Source organism: Anguilla rostrata, chromosome 18, assembly GCF_018555375.3.
Source record: "Anguilla rostrata isolate EN2019 chromosome 18, ASM1855537v3, whole genome shotgun sequence".
Lineage (NCBI taxonomy): Eukaryota > Metazoa > Chordata > Actinopteri > Anguilliformes > Anguillidae > Anguilla > Anguilla rostrata.
Genome location: NC_057950.1, coordinates 13,837,347 through 13,852,689, shown reverse-complemented (window position 1 = coordinate 13,852,689; position 15,343 = coordinate 13,837,347). Strand labels below are relative to the sequence as shown.

Sequence of the window (15,343 nt, the reverse complement as noted above, 5' to 3'; positions counted from 1 at the left end):
TCTTTTATGGAGCTCATTAGATGAGGGAAGTTTGCTCCCTGCTGTGTTGACAAATCAGTGTTCTTGCAACATTGTTTTAATGATGCAGCAGCAGCTCACTAAGCATGTGATTATGGAAACTTGAACATCACAGGAAGAACAGAATACATAACGGCAAGAACAAGTAATTTACACTGCCTACAGACTAGAAAGTGTCCAGCACTGTGTCAAGTGTGCACTTGAGCACCTGAAGTTCTCTTCCTCTACTACGTGACCTGGCAATTTCTTCCACATTATTAACAATTCTCTGTGTCAGAAAGTACTGCCTGATATCAGTCTGGAATTTGCTGTGAACAAATTTTTTACTTATGCCCTCCTGTTCTGCTGGTAGAACTCACCCTGAAAAATCTGTTATTTTTCGCTTTGCTCAGCCCATTCAATCAAATCGTAGCTTTAATTAATTAAATATCGCAAGTCTTCACTTGCAACTTTTATATTTAATACAAGGAGCCAATTTGGATGCCTTTTGTGTTATTTTTTCCAAGAGCATCTGTTACCGTCCTATTGTGTGTCGCCCATAACTGCAATATCACCACCTTTGATTTATTCTCAGTACTTTTTTGCTACATATCTCAGTATTCTGTTACCATTTAGTCACTGCTTCAGAAAAATGCTAAGACGCTGACAGACTTTAGTCAGCTAATATTTCCACTGTACTCCCACTCTACCCCCATAATACTGCTCACATAATTTAGAAATTTTAGTGGAAAATGTATTAAAAAAACAGACAAATTTAGATTAGCCCCAAACCACAGCGTGTGCTGTTTGTGCCAAAAACCTTTCTTGTAGTTATGTGACTTTCAGTGACATGAGAACGAGGTAATTTACTGTTTTCAGTACCTGCCTTTTCACACCCACTTCTATTTGCAAGCCATGCAACTGTCAAAAAAGGATACTCATCATTTGATGAGAATATCATAATTTATACAATGTTATGGGCCTCTTTTGTCTTTAAGCTGGACGGAGTGTAGCACAGTGGGTAAGGAACTGGGCTCATAACCGAAAGGTCACAGGTTCGATTCCCGGGTAAGGACACTGCTGTTGTACCCTTGAGCAAGGTACTTAACCGGAATTGCTTCAGTATATATCCAGCTGTATAAATGGATACAAAAATGTTAAAAAATGCTATGTAAAAAGTTGTGTAAGTCGCTCTGGATAAGAGCGTCTGCTAAATGCCTGTAATGCAATGTAATGTAAATGCAATCAATAAAGAACTGTCAAAGGTATGTCACAAGTTCTGCTTCAGTAATTCATTATTCATCATTATTTGCTACCATTGAATCAATGGCAAAACATGAAAGGACGAGAAGCTTAACTCATAATTATCTGCTCAGCTAATTATCTACAATTTACCTTACTTACGTTGGTGTCATATCTTACTGTGAGGTTATTGATAACTAGACTTGTTTCGACACCTCTCCTTTGCCCTGCCCTTAACTATAAAGATGGCATAATCTTTAAAAACAAATTTGCAGCCAGTACAGTCAGCTATAAATGCCTGACTTTAACTGATCATGCAGGACGTTGCATTGACCTAGTTAGGCTCTGGTTTGAGTGTGTCATTCTTAAATCTGAATGAAATGGGTTTGTTTGCTTTCTTATCAACAACTTGGGACTCCAGTTCTATTAGTTGTGAATGGATTTCCTTCCAAATGTCAAACAAAGAAACAAATAAAGAGAGAAATGCCAGAGAAGCACTCTTTTTATGTAATCGAATGAAAGATTCCTTGGCAGCCCGAAGCTTTCGTCCCATGGAACCCATTTTCAAATATTTCTGTTATTAAGAAATGCAATTTCAGCATTTGGTTTATTTAGTTTAGTCATTAATTCCTAATACCTCTTGAACATTAACAGTTTACATTTATACTTTTGGCATCAGTAAGATGTGGTGGCTCAACATTTAGGATTTATCTGTGACTGACGACTGAAGGTTTTGGGGCACAGAATGTTTTGTTTAATCACATCTCCAGCATATGAATGTCTTCTGTATTGTTGGGGGTTTTCACTTTGTCTTCCTGGTTTCAGAAACCTGCCTAACCTGGCAACACACCCAAATACTGTCTGGGAGCCCTGCATCGACTCAAATGTCATGCTTACAGAAAAGCTGTACATTACCAATAGGGCACACTACCTCTTTCCTTTTCACACTTTGTTTCCCCAGTATTCTCGATCATCTCAGCCTTGCTTTTGCACTCGTTTTTGTCTCGTCATCCTTTCCGTCTCTCTCTCTCGCTTCCTTCCTTCCTTCCCTCCCTCCCTCTCTCCATCCAGTCTTCTTATTGAGGACCAGAACCTGTGCTAAACCGGGCCCCTGAATTCGGCATTATAAACCCTCGACCCCGGTCCTCTGGTTCTGGGAGTGCCTTCACTTCTCTCCCCCTTGGGAGTGACAGCACCAGTGAAGCCATTACTCAAAGGAACCAAAGGGCCAAAGGGGCCTGCTCTATGCGCAATGGCTCCAGTCCTGACGAACAAGCCACGGGATTACAGGGCGGCGCACTACAATTGTAGCCCCTCGGCTGTAATTGGTTAATGATTACATGAGTAATCCGATACCCTATCATTGAACCCGATTACATCATGCAGTGTGGCCGTGCCTGCAAGTTCCCAGAATTTTCTATTGTCTCTTCTCTCTAATGGAAGAGCGAGCATGAATAATAGGCCGGGCATGTGTGTGTGTGTGTCGGTGTGCATATGTGCGCCTCAGTCACAAACGCTTGAATGAGAAACGTGACACTTGAATGCAACGGGGGCCGTCCTGCCTGTCGCTCGGCCCTGCAAACCCCTCGCAGGACGTTTGACTGATTTCGGGGTGCCGGCCATAGATTCTTAATCCGGTAACTATCAGGTTAGCCGTGGAATTCTATACGACTTTGCTCTGTTCTGCTCTATTACACAAAAACACTCGATTCTTTGATCTCAAGCAAAAAAACAAGCGAAGCTTAAATCAAGCATGACAAAACTGTCCATTTCAGAGCTGTTGGAAAACGTCAAATTTTAAAAACACATTTCCTGATGTACAATCTGAGTGTTCACACATATACTGCATGTGCAATAGTCCCCTTATGAAGCCTGAATGTCCCCTGGGGTAATTATTTAAAGTAATATTTAAATCCTTATCCCTGCTCTTAAACCCAGTAATGTGACATTTAACAATATGTACTAAAGGAAGAAATAACAATAGTCTAATATCTACTATTGTTCTTCCGTAATTCATTATATGGGAAGATAAAGAGAGGACAATCTGATCTATAGTGATCTTTGCATCATTATAAAACACATTCAGCCAGTATATACGAGTAAATTGGTGTTTTGGTAAGTTTTCCATGTTTTCCTGATAGACAGGCAGTTGAAGAATGTTTACTGTTACAAGCGCCATCTTGACACCTGCATGTCCTCATCTGGTATTCTTTTTCGACAAAGAATCCCTGATGACAAACTACTGCCAAAGGCACAGCAGTGTTGAAACATTGGTATTTTTAATAATAAGAATGTTTTTGGAGTCAACAAGAGTGTGCAGCTTCAGACTAAGCACCCTGTCTATCAGACATGACCTCGCTGTACCAGATCAGGGTTCACAATTCAGCTGAACTGTGAACTTGACCATGCCGCATGAGGTTCTTTCTCAATATCTAATCTTCGCCTTCCTGGTTAATTTGCCACACCCAAATGCTGGGTGCTACGCCATGCAAATCCTTCCCTCCACCACCCATACCCCCCGAGCAAGAGTGTGGGCATGAGAGCTCATGTGAAAGTGCTGAGGGGCAGGCCTTGGGCAAAGTCACTCTAATGTTAGTGACACGGTCGATAAGAGACGGTTCCCTCCAGTCTGACGGTGTAGCCATTTGCGCTCTTGAGAAACTGGTAACTCCTGTCTGTGAACAGATCATGGAGAGGTTATACTACTGTGTTAAAAAAACAGAGCAATCCTGCCTAAAATGGACCTTCCCTGAAAAGCCCCATCTTTTGTCAAAAAGAGGTCTAGGACTGGTTAAATCTGGAGTTGTTGACAGGACTCAGTGGGAGAGTTTTATGAGCCAAATAAGCAGACTCTTTCATAACCAGGCGTTGGCCGCGGTTTGTGTCTGACTCAATGATTTATGATAGTATTGTTCTCTAGGGATAGGTTCTTTCCCAGAAAAGAAGGTTCCTGCTCAATGATTTGATTTCATTTGATTTTTGGGTTAAATTATGTACACATTGTACAGCCCAGAGGTAACATGTCAAAGCATTAAACACTTCTTTCCAATATGGCCCTCAATGAAATATAAAAAATCCTCCACATAATTATGATAGCATTCATCAAAAACATTTTACTCAGCACACATGCATCAATAAGTAGGACCAAAACAGAAAACCCTAAATGCTTAACAAATCACAACCAGTAATTTTCACAACTTCTGTAATCATAAAATTACAGAATATCTCAGCCCAGCATCCAACTTCCTCCATAGAAAACCCATAACCTGTCTTTTGAAGATACCCCTGGCCTGGGACAGCTTAGCCTGCATTGGACGGCTGTTCCAAACTACAATATCAGTGTAAAAGAATGGGCTGGATGCCATACTATTTCATCTGGGTGCTCTACAGTTACATGTACTACATGTGTTGTGGTTGAGAACCAACCATAGCTATTTGTAAGCTCAGGTATTCAGGTGCTGTACTGTTAATGATCTTACACATGTGACTGAGTTTTAGCTGCTCCACCCTGAGTTTTACCGATAGCCAGCCCACTGCTCTGAATTCATTTGCCCCAACATGGGCTCTGTCTGGAGCATTAAGCAAGTACCAAATTATGTTATTTTGGAAAAACTGCATCTTGTTTTTCAGATTTGTTGACAGATTTGTCCACTATACCACACAGGGGAGGCGTAATCAGAATGGCACCGTATTAAAGTTGCCACGAGCAGCTTCTTTGTTTTAAGATCAAAGTGGTTCACAACCGAGAACCCGATCACGGGGGACAGATCACGCACCAGGCAAGCCACCGCTCTGTTTTGAGAGACCTCGCACAGTTGAGGCGTTTTCCATTGCTTAGTACAGCAGCACGAACGCAAGCTCTGACAAGCCAATAACGGTCCCGTCGAACTTTCTCACAGTGATTAAGAGATGAGCTACGGGCCAGAGGCCACTCCTTGCGACACATGACTGCAAACAAACTGTCACAATAACACCGGAAGAGCCAATAGGTGAAGAGCCATGGTCACCGCAGTAGCCAATGGGTGAGGAGCCACAGTTGCTGCGGTCACCGCTTGCCCAGGGAGTTGAGGGTGGTCACTAGGTGAGCGACATACCGTCATTTTTTCCCACTCCTTCCGTATCTCAGGGCCCAGAAGCCTACACGCACAGGGCAGTCAGTGCGTCCCCTCAGCAGAGAAGGTTCTGGAAGGAATGTTAAATGTTACGGAGCACAGATGATGGAATTCACTGACAGCACAGTCAGTAATCAGCCTCGGGGAGGGGGGGGGGGGGGGTTGGAGGAGGGGAATGTGACACATATTTCTCAAAAAACATCCAAGAACATTGCACTTGCGGTATGCCGTTTTTTATTTATTTATTTCATTTCTAAAGTCATGTGCCATTTCATGAGCCAATCTCAGAATTTCAAAAGAGGTACAGGCCAATATTTCTTTCTCTTTGTTGTTTTCTTTATTGCATATCAGAGACATTGATCTCATGCTTTGAAGGGTGGCTGGTATCAGGAGGCTGCTGGAGGGTGCATTGCATAACATTTTAAATCTTTGACAGCTGACTGCAATAATGGGCTCTTTTGAAATCCAGGTCAAGTCACACATACATAACTCTGTCTTACATTTCTCCCTTGCACTGAAGCAAAAGAAATGTTCCTCATAAAGAATGTGGGCAGAATTTTCCCTGGGTGGAGTCTTTTTGTGGCGGTTCATTCACCATGACAGTGAGCGGCATGCTGATGGACGTGAGTCTCGGCCAACAGGTCAGAGTCCAGGCAGCAGGGCATGGTACGGTTCAACCAGAAACACACAGGCTGAAAAAGGATACTGGCAAAAACATGCTCTTCCTTTCTCTCCAGCGCACACCCTCACACACACACACACACACACACACACAAACACACAGACACAGAAACACACACACACACATAAGCACACACATGCGCATGCTAACACGCGCGCACACACACACACACACACACACACATAAACACACACATGGACGTGCGCATACACACACTCAAGCACACACACGTACTAACACACAAACACACACACTCACACACACACACAAACACAGACACACACACATAAGCACACACATGGACGTGCGCATACACACACTCAAGCACACACACGCACTAACACACAAACACACACTCACGCACAACACACACACTCACACACTCACACACACACAAACACACACACTCATACACAAACACACACAAACACACACACACACAGACACACACACACACACACAGAAATAAAGTGCAGTTTTAGAGCGAGACAGGCCGCAGGAATCACAGCTTTGGGAGGGTTAGTGTCCTTGGGAACACAAGCACCAGTTTGGGATGCCAGCGAGCCGAAATGGCGAGCCCAGCACGGCGGTCCACTCCCGCCCTCGGTCTCTCTGTCGTGCCCTCCCCAGAGATCTGCGTCCCGTCACCCAGAATCCACCTGGAGGCACCAAAGCCCCACTCTCTGTGCTCATGATGCACCTCTCCTGCCGGCCCACCTGGACCTGGCATATTTGATCTGGTAGCGGCTGGGGCTGGTTGTTTACTCACCCTGGACCGCAGAGTGACCAGGTTGCCAGTGCCGGTTGGGTTCAGCGCGGCCCATGAGTCGCGTGGCGCACCGTGTCGTGCCGTGCCTTCACTGGAGACTCCGCTGCGGCCTTTCCGCTAACTCACATCCTCTGCTTCCTGTTCTGCGGGAACACATCACATCACATCACATCACATAAGAGTGAAGAGTGGAATCAGATGTATGAACAGCCCATGGGATGCACAGGCAGATGGAATGCAGAGGCATGCAGAGACTTGTCTAAGCCCTCAGTGTGTGTGTGTGTGTCCGTGTGTGTGTGTAGGTGTGTGTGTGTGTCTGTGTGTATGTGCGTGTGAGTGTGCGTGTGCATGTGTGCATGTGTGTGTGTCCGTGTGTGTGTGTGTCTGTGTGCATGTGCGTGTGCATGTGTGCGTGTGTGTGTGTGCGCGTGTGTGTGTAGGTGTGTGTATGTGCGTGCGAGTGTGCGTGTGTGTGCGTGTGTGTGCGTATGTGTGTGTATACGTGTGCGTATGTGCGCTATGACAGACACTGCACTGATCAGTTCCATACGGACCCCATCACCGAGGCCTTGCTGCCCCATCCGTCTCCCCCTCCTGACAGGCTGGGGGTCTTTGAACCGATCCGACGCCCTCCGAGGGGACCAGACCCCAAACCCAGCCATAAACACAGCTGTTCCCCCCCAGTTCACACAGTCTCTAGAGAAACAAGCATCCCTCTGCAGAGATCCACCTCCAGCAGACCGGCCCGGCCGCATCCCTGCTGGAGGGGCCTCAGCAAGGCCCCAGAGCTACCACGATCTGCAGCAGCCAGATTTCAGCCATTTCCACAGTTACAATTATTATTGTCGTTATTGCTATTGTTATCACCACTGCCGTTGTACAGGGATGAGGTGTTCTGGCCTCGCTCTCTGTGCCGTACCCTAGTCCATCCCCACTCCCCCGCCTCCTTCTGCCCCAGGGACCGGCGAGGGCATTACTCTCGCCCTGTCCTCTGTGCTATTCTGACCTTTGACCTGCTGTTGACACAGGCTGCCCTCTCCGTGTGGAGCTCGCGGAGAAGTTCAGAGTTACGGCACATGTTTGCATTCCCGGCATTTCTGCCCCCAATTTCCCCGTCGCTGCGGTAATCGCTACCTTTCCGCCTCCCAGCCTCTCTTCAAAATACGTCAGAAATGTAACATTCAGCAACTTCACCGTAACAGCCAACCACGTCGAAAATGCTTTGTTTGTTTTAGTGACTCAGGATTTAATCTTTCCCGCTCTTTCTCGCTCTCATTTACGGCTGCCCTTCAGCTGCATATCCAGGTGTCCCCTCTCAGGAGCATTTTTCTCTACATAGACTTGGACTCTTGGACCAATTTTTCTTGGCTACCTCCACAGATTTTAAGGACCTTAAAATGAAAGCGGTTGACTCGAGCAGACGCAGCACACTGGTACGTCCTCATTCTTCCCGAAGCGCCCGGGCCAGTAAGCACATTAAAATGTCGGCGGCGTACAGTACGTGATGTTTCGCAAACAGACCCGAGCAACTAGACAGGGGTTTAATCACTGAGTAACTATTTGCTTTATCCTTGAAGCAGCTGGTAATCATTGGCTCTCTTCTCCTCGTAAAACTACAAGGTGTTTAAAATCCACTGGCCGCCGGTGAAGGTCGCCGGGGTCGAGGTTTACTGCCGGGGCTGTCTGCGGGTGCAGCGAGCGGCTCGGCAGTCCGGGCGCTCGGGACGTAGCCGCCGACCTGCGAGCGTTTTTACAATATTTGGCGGTAAATCATTCACGGGGAGTGCGGTTAGCTCAGCAAAAGGGCCGGTCAATCTTTAACCGGCTTCCTGCGGCACCGTTGGATTTCGCCGCAATCAGCTCCGCGCCCTGTGAAGGCGCAAACACGGCGGGAGTTTCCCGCCAGAAGCCTCCGACCCGGGGCCCGTGCCAGCAGCTCTCTGACCCAATCACACGCCTCTTCCAGTCGTTATCTCAATTTTGCGCGGTCAGCGCCGAAATCGACGGGTGTATTTCAGCGATTAGAATTGCTGCAAAGTATCGTTTTTCAGGAGGTCATTCTCAGAAGCTCTGACGTCCTTGGTGCATTAAAAAAAGAAAAAAAGAAAGGAAAACTAAACTGTCCGCAGTCACCTTCTAAAATTAGCCTGTGCCACTTATCGTGAGAGCCAAGGTGCAAGAGGGGTAGAGGAGATACTGGGTCAGTGCGTGACCTTCTCTGATCCAACCTGTCCCCTACGCCCCCTGAGCGATCAGGCCTGGAGAAAGCTGACTGAAGCATTAAAGCCTGAAAGGGTCACCTGGGCTCTTAGCACATGAGGAGGTCCCGAGCATTCACCCCGAGCAGTCTTTATACGCTGGTGCAAATTACGACTGGTTTACAGCGTGATTGAGGAAGTGCGTCCTCACAGGGTTTTTGTGTTCTTTCAATCCTGCCTGCGATAGGGGGCGTGGGCCATTAGAGAGGAAGGTGCTTAGTCTATCATACTTTCCCTGTTCATTCCTTTTTATCCTCCGTTTCCCTCTCTCCCTTAACTGCCACACCTCCCTTTGTTTTTTCTCTGTCCTTTGTGCCTCTCTCTGTCTCTCCGTCACTCTGTCTCTCTCTCTCTTCTATCTTACTCTGATTGAGACATGTCATAGACGTCACCAGGAGGCTTATGTGTAACAGTCAGTACTCTAGTTTCCCACCACCCTTATAGACACAGAATATACCGCAATGACAGTGTCATTATTATATATATAGAACAATATAAGGGGAAATATACTAATTATTGCCACTTAGTTACTTGAAATATATTTCTTTGAAAATACATTGCTGTCATATATATATATATATATATATATATATATATATCATTATATTCCAAAACGTCCACATATTAGAAATATATTAACGTATATATCTTTTCCATTAAGCCCCCTCCCCCAGCCTGAGCAGATAAGACTGGAAATACTGAGAACTCTCACAATCACTGGAGCTCCGCCTCCATGTCTGAAAAACAGGAAATGACAGACAATGGAAACGTCCCATAGAGACGGCCATCAGCGCAAGCAGGCAGCTTTCTTATGTGGTCATATCTTACAGAGGGCTAATAGAACACGCGCTCATTCTGCTCATCAAAGTCGTTTTCAGTTGCCTTTCCATTCAAAGGGCCCCTTGCTCTTGAGCAAAGAAAACATGTTGATATCTGGCAGTTTCAGTTTCACAGTTCTGCATATTTGGAGGCTGTGGTCGCGCTGATACGGGCTGAATTGATGTCATGCCCAGCTTGAAGTCATTCCCGAGAATAGCAGTGTCTCTGGGGGTTTTTTATGGTAATGTTTGGGGGCAGCACTTCCGGTAACTCCCCCAATGAATAACATTCACTGGGGAGCCAGCAGCTGCCAAACTCACCTTCCCAGAACTCCAAAGGGAAAGATAATCTGTCTGTCGGTGTGCTGAGGCTCCAGGCTTCATGCCACCATAACCGAGCTGGAACAGAACCGTTACTGCCTCTCCTCCCTGCACAAAAGAAATCAGAGATCTGATCTCTAAGCAGTGCACGGTTTGCCTGTTCACTCCTGTCAGTCAGTTTCACACATGCCCCAACAGAACATGGTCGATAATGAGAAGTCATAAATTGGCCATGACATGATTTGGCAAGGGTCAGCTGGAAAAAAAATCTCCTGTGATGCAATTTCCTGTCAGCATTTTGCCCCCCCCCCCACCCCCCATTTCTTTACCATTTCCTCTGCCATCCCTCCAGCCAAATCTCAGAAATGTTGTTTTGTTTTTCGATGAGCTTCCTACTAAGGAATTTTTCCAAGGCTTTCTAAAACCTGTTGAGCTGAAGGAATTGTTGAATCAGGTTATCACTCAGATCTGTGGACTGTCAGAACATGTACTGTGTACGTGTTACTAATGATGATACAGCTCAATTTATGAGCCATATATCTTTTACATCTTTCTATGCATCATCTGTTGTGTCCTATCTTTTGGGAAGATTCTCTTTTTGAACATGCAGTTCATTCAAATAGCATAAGCTCTAATCCAGAGCAATTTACAATATAGGATGAACATAAGTGAATTCACATGATTAATATGAGAAATAGCACTAGACCTGGCTAACAACATTCTCAGTTCAAAAAGTGAAGATGTAACATCACTAAAATAGCAGTGCAAGTTCACTGTACTGACCAAAAACTAAAGTACAAATTATAAATACATACAGACTACCTCTATAGCAAGCGATTAGAGGAGAAACATAGACCTATAAAATATATAACCTAAAACTATATTTACAAAATACCATAACATAATTGGCACAGAAGATAGGAATGCTGTGGGGGTAGCAATGGCAGAGGAACCAAGAAGCAGCCTGAAGAGGCGGTCAGTCTGAAGGCAGCCAATAACTGCCCTGACCACTTTGGGAAGTTTATTCCACCGCGATGGGGCCAGTACAGACTAACACTATGACTAGGGGATCTGACCGCACAGGAAGAGCACCAGTCAGCTTGAGGTTGCAGAATAAAACTATCTGCCCGCGGTGTAGGTTTTGAAGTTTTGAAACATCAACAATTTTGGCACAGAGTGACACAGTTTTTCCTTCTGGGCCCCCCCCCACTCTGTGACAGAGGGGGGGGGGACCTGGGGTTGGAATTTTGGAATTTGTAGTGTTTTGGAAAAACACTCAAAACAGGTGACAAAACAGGGAACAAAGACAACTTGTGGCTCTATCTGTAATTAAACTAAAAGTTCTGACGTGCTTCTGGCATCATAAATATATGGCTTTTATCCTGACACCAAAGGACTGTGTATTCAAGGAGAGCAGATCTTTTAGGCTGCATGGTCATCGCCTACATTCTTCCCCTCTTTGCTTTGTCTTAACTAATCTACAGAAGATTTGGATAACTGAAGTGTCTGGTACTTCCGAACGTCAATTACACTGCTCTGTCACATTTCTTAATGAATTTTCAAAAGCCCGTCAAACTGGAGTGTTTAGGCATTGATGGACGGAAGACAGTGCTTTCAATCATAAGAATACGGAGTTGAGCATTTGGTGACTTTATCATTTCGTCTGTGGAGAGATGCCTTCTCGCGCAGCCAAATGATAAAAATGTCTTCGCTGGCCTCTGCCCTACCTTTTTTCAGCACATGTAGTAAAGTCAAACTTGTGCCACTAGGAAAACAGACCCATTGTCTACTGGAAGCAGAACTCAGTTGAAATTCAGGATGAGCCTGAGGAAGACGACTATCACTCCACTGTACGCGGCATAATCTCACTATTTCACGTGCATTAGGCCTCACAGCAATGCAGGAGAGCCAATGATTATTTTACACTGCAGGAATCACACTAAGACAGGATCAGACAAGAGGCGTATCTCTGCTGGAGGAGGAGCAGTCCGGGGGCACCTGATGCAGAGGTGGGAGAGATGGCTGCAGATCTACACTACGGAGCTCTGATGAGATCATCCCACTCTGCCCACAGCAGGAAGAGGCCCAAACGTGTCCTGCCAGGTACAGAATCCCACGCATTTCTTTGAAATTCAAAATTTAGGTGGGCACCCTTTCAAATCTCTTTAGCAGGTTTTTGATGACGCAGAAGTATGTTTTGGGGCCATTTTCAAAAAGGGTCTCAGAATAGGAGTGTCAATGTTGGATCAGCTTTGCCCTGTCCAGACTCCAACCTTGTCAATTATGAAATAAAAGGCCAAACTGAACCAAGATCTGAGATACTTTATCAATACGGGCCCTGGAATCTATAATCACCTATAAACCTATAAATCTTTCTTTTCAAACTTTCCCGTTTTAAATTCTTTTTTTCGCAGTTCGCACTGTGTCATCGCTACGTGCCAGACACCCTTATCAGCCGCCCTGGAAACTTGGAGTCACATGACCCACTAGGTGTGGCCGGAGAAAGTGCGGCCCCGTTATCAGCGGGCCTGGGCCGTGCTGATAGGAGACTGTATAAGGAAGTAAGGCAACGGGACACTGCCATAAACAAGCTCACACCGACGTCTGAGGACGTGCGTACGTGTGTGCGTTTGAGCGCATGTTAGCGTGTGTGAAGCAGAGAGAGAGAGAGAGGGTGCATGTATGTGCCTTTATGTGCTTGTGTGCTCTTAGTGTGTGTGTGTGTGTGTGACAGAGAGAAAATAACCTGTTGGTGTGGATGTCACTGTGAGCAACAGTGGATATGTGTGTGTGTGTGTGTGTGTGTGTTAGTGAATCTGTGTGCGGCAGAGAAATATAATCTGTGTGTGTCTGTATCCCTTGCTGTACAATCGTGCTGTCTGGACTGCCAGTCTGTCTTTCTGTCGGTCTGTATGCATGTATTTATAGTATACCTTGTGTGTGTGCCTGTCTAGTGGGGTTTTTTCTATCCCAGCATGCAGCGTTCCAGCCTCCTGAGCTGTAAACTCCACTGCACGCTCCAGGACTGTTATTAGCTGCTTCATCAGATGCCTTCCATCCATAGATTCCTGTCTGGCTTCCAAAACCCATGATTTCTACTTTTTTTTACCACATTAACCCACGTTACTCTCTCATCATCACCCCCCACCCCTCCTCCTCCTCCCTACCTCCTCCACTATTCCCGCCTCTGCTTCTAGATCATCCACAGAGCTTCCATTTTATTCCTCTTCCTCTTCTTTTATGGGTCGTCTCAAACTGCCCTCTCTTGTTCTTCTTTTTCTTTGTCTGTTCTGCACGGGACTGCCATCTTTTCTTCCTCTGGTCAGTCCCTCCCTGTCGTAGACCCCTCTTCACTCTTCCTCCGAGTTCTATCCTTTGTCCTTCCATCTCTTCCAGTTGCTCCCACAGATGCTGCCTTTTATTTCCTGTCAGGTCTCACATTCCCCTGGAACTCTGGCTCAGCCTGGATACTTTCGGTCTCACTGAGGTCAGCCAAAATCAGGCTTAAACTTCATTCGTTTTCACCCCTTCTCTTCCCTTAAGCAGTAGGATCAGCCACCTAACTCCTGTTCCTTCAATATGAGTTGCTTGTGAACCCTGCAAAGCTAAAAATGCAACTGACTAAGTAAAATCAATAAAAAAAATAATGTACAGTTAAGATGACCCAGAATTTAATCAACATCTGTCCTTAGCTTTGACTGGCAAATAGATAAAGTCTTTGCTTTTTTAAATGCAAACTCAATTTTGGCTCTAATTTTCTTATGGGAGAACTAAAAAATAAAAAAATTAACTAGCAATTAATAGGGAGGCAATGCTAAGCACAATTTTTCGTAGTTAGTCATATAGCAGTTACCTCAAACCATCTATCCACTTAACATTTTGAAGGACGTTAACCCGTAAATATACTCACACACAGAAACCATCGGACCCACAACCAATGAAGTCACAGGGGTTTACAGTTAAGATATTTTTTTTCAGAGATTTTGGGAAAAGCAAGCCCACAAGGAGGCATACGTTCGCAGCACACTGAAACAGTTTCACAACCTGCAAGGAGCCGTATGAGTCACCTCTAGGTTTCTAATCACAGTGTCAGGCACAGGGTATAAAGTCACCCCAGCAAGCCTCCATGCCCTTAAGTGGGGTTTGCTTTGAGTAAGAGCGTGGGCAGACTCCATGAGAGGTGCGTTTTGTATAATCATGCTTTCAATGAAAGGAAAGCTGATAAATACCACGCCCCCCCTCCCCCCCCCCCACATCATCCTCACCCCAAATGTTAAACACACCCCCTGTCTAGCGCCAAAGTACCAGCCCTGAAGAGCGAGATGTTTGTGGAGCAGTAAGCCATGTGCTTCAGGAAAGCCTGAGACCGCTGAACCTTGCAGCCCTCAGTTTTATGCATCAGAAACCAGCAGGTTTCCCAACTAGTTCCTTATTATGGAAAAAAGTTCAGAAAGAATGATGCTATGGGTCACTCAAACACACACACACACGCGGAGCAAACCAGTGCGTGTTACAGTAGTCCCTGATGACGTGTGAGCTTGTATGTTACCTCTCAGTTCACATAGCTGATTTTCTAAGGACTTTCCAGTATGATTTGACATGGGGCCTGCCCGACCGTGTATCCCCCTCCCTGCTCTGAGGTCCCAGTAACCACACCGTACATTTTCTATGGCTTGTCGTGTCATCTCACTCTCAGTGGACACATCTCTCAGTTTGTGCCACCCGAAGAGTGGCACGGTACTGCCCAGTCAGTCTGGGACATGGCTGGCGGGAGCTCGAGGACTTGGTTCTGAATGTCGGACCTTGTGAGAAAGCAGCTGGACTCCAGGCCCACCGAGCAGGACGCTGCCCTCTCTGTGTCAGAGCATGCCCGAGCTGCAACCAATCGCACTCGTTCACCTACCACAGTCGCTCTTTCATTGGCTGGACAAAATCAGATTCAGCCACGGTCAGCCACTGTTTACCAGCATTGACTTTAAGACTTTCTGCCGACCACTTTTTCGCTCAAAGACAGAACAAATCTCCCGCCATGCCGCTGCGAAATTACCCTTCTGACCCCTCGACCCCACAGCCAGATATTGGGGGGTGACCCATCTATCCACAGCTGGGGCCCCCCTCCACAAACACACACACACACACACACA

At 45.9% G+C, this 15,343-nt stretch overlaps 1 long non-coding RNA gene across 3 annotated transcripts; it reads right to left on the bottom strand.

Annotated features, from left to right (window-relative positions):
* Positions 1–884: 884 nt before the first annotated feature.
* Positions 885–10,389, bottom strand: LOC135244980 (uncharacterized). 3 transcript variants are annotated; one of them, XR_010327114.1, is made up of 4 exons: positions 9,889–10,106; positions 9,701–9,797; positions 5,852–6,945; positions 885–5,421 (listed from the first exon to the last, which is right to left on the bottom strand). It is a non-coding gene; the product is annotated as an uncharacterized LOC135244980 (long non-coding RNA). The 3 variants fall into 3 exon arrangements; XR_010327113.1 differs by lacking the exons at positions 885–5,421; positions 9,889–10,106 and adding an exon at positions 10,200–10,389 and having other exon boundaries at positions 5,562–6,945; XR_010327112.1 differs by lacking the exon at positions 885–5,421 and having other exon boundaries at positions 5,562–6,945; positions 9,889–10,127.
* Between the last annotated feature and the right edge of the window lie 4,954 nt (positions 10,390–15,343).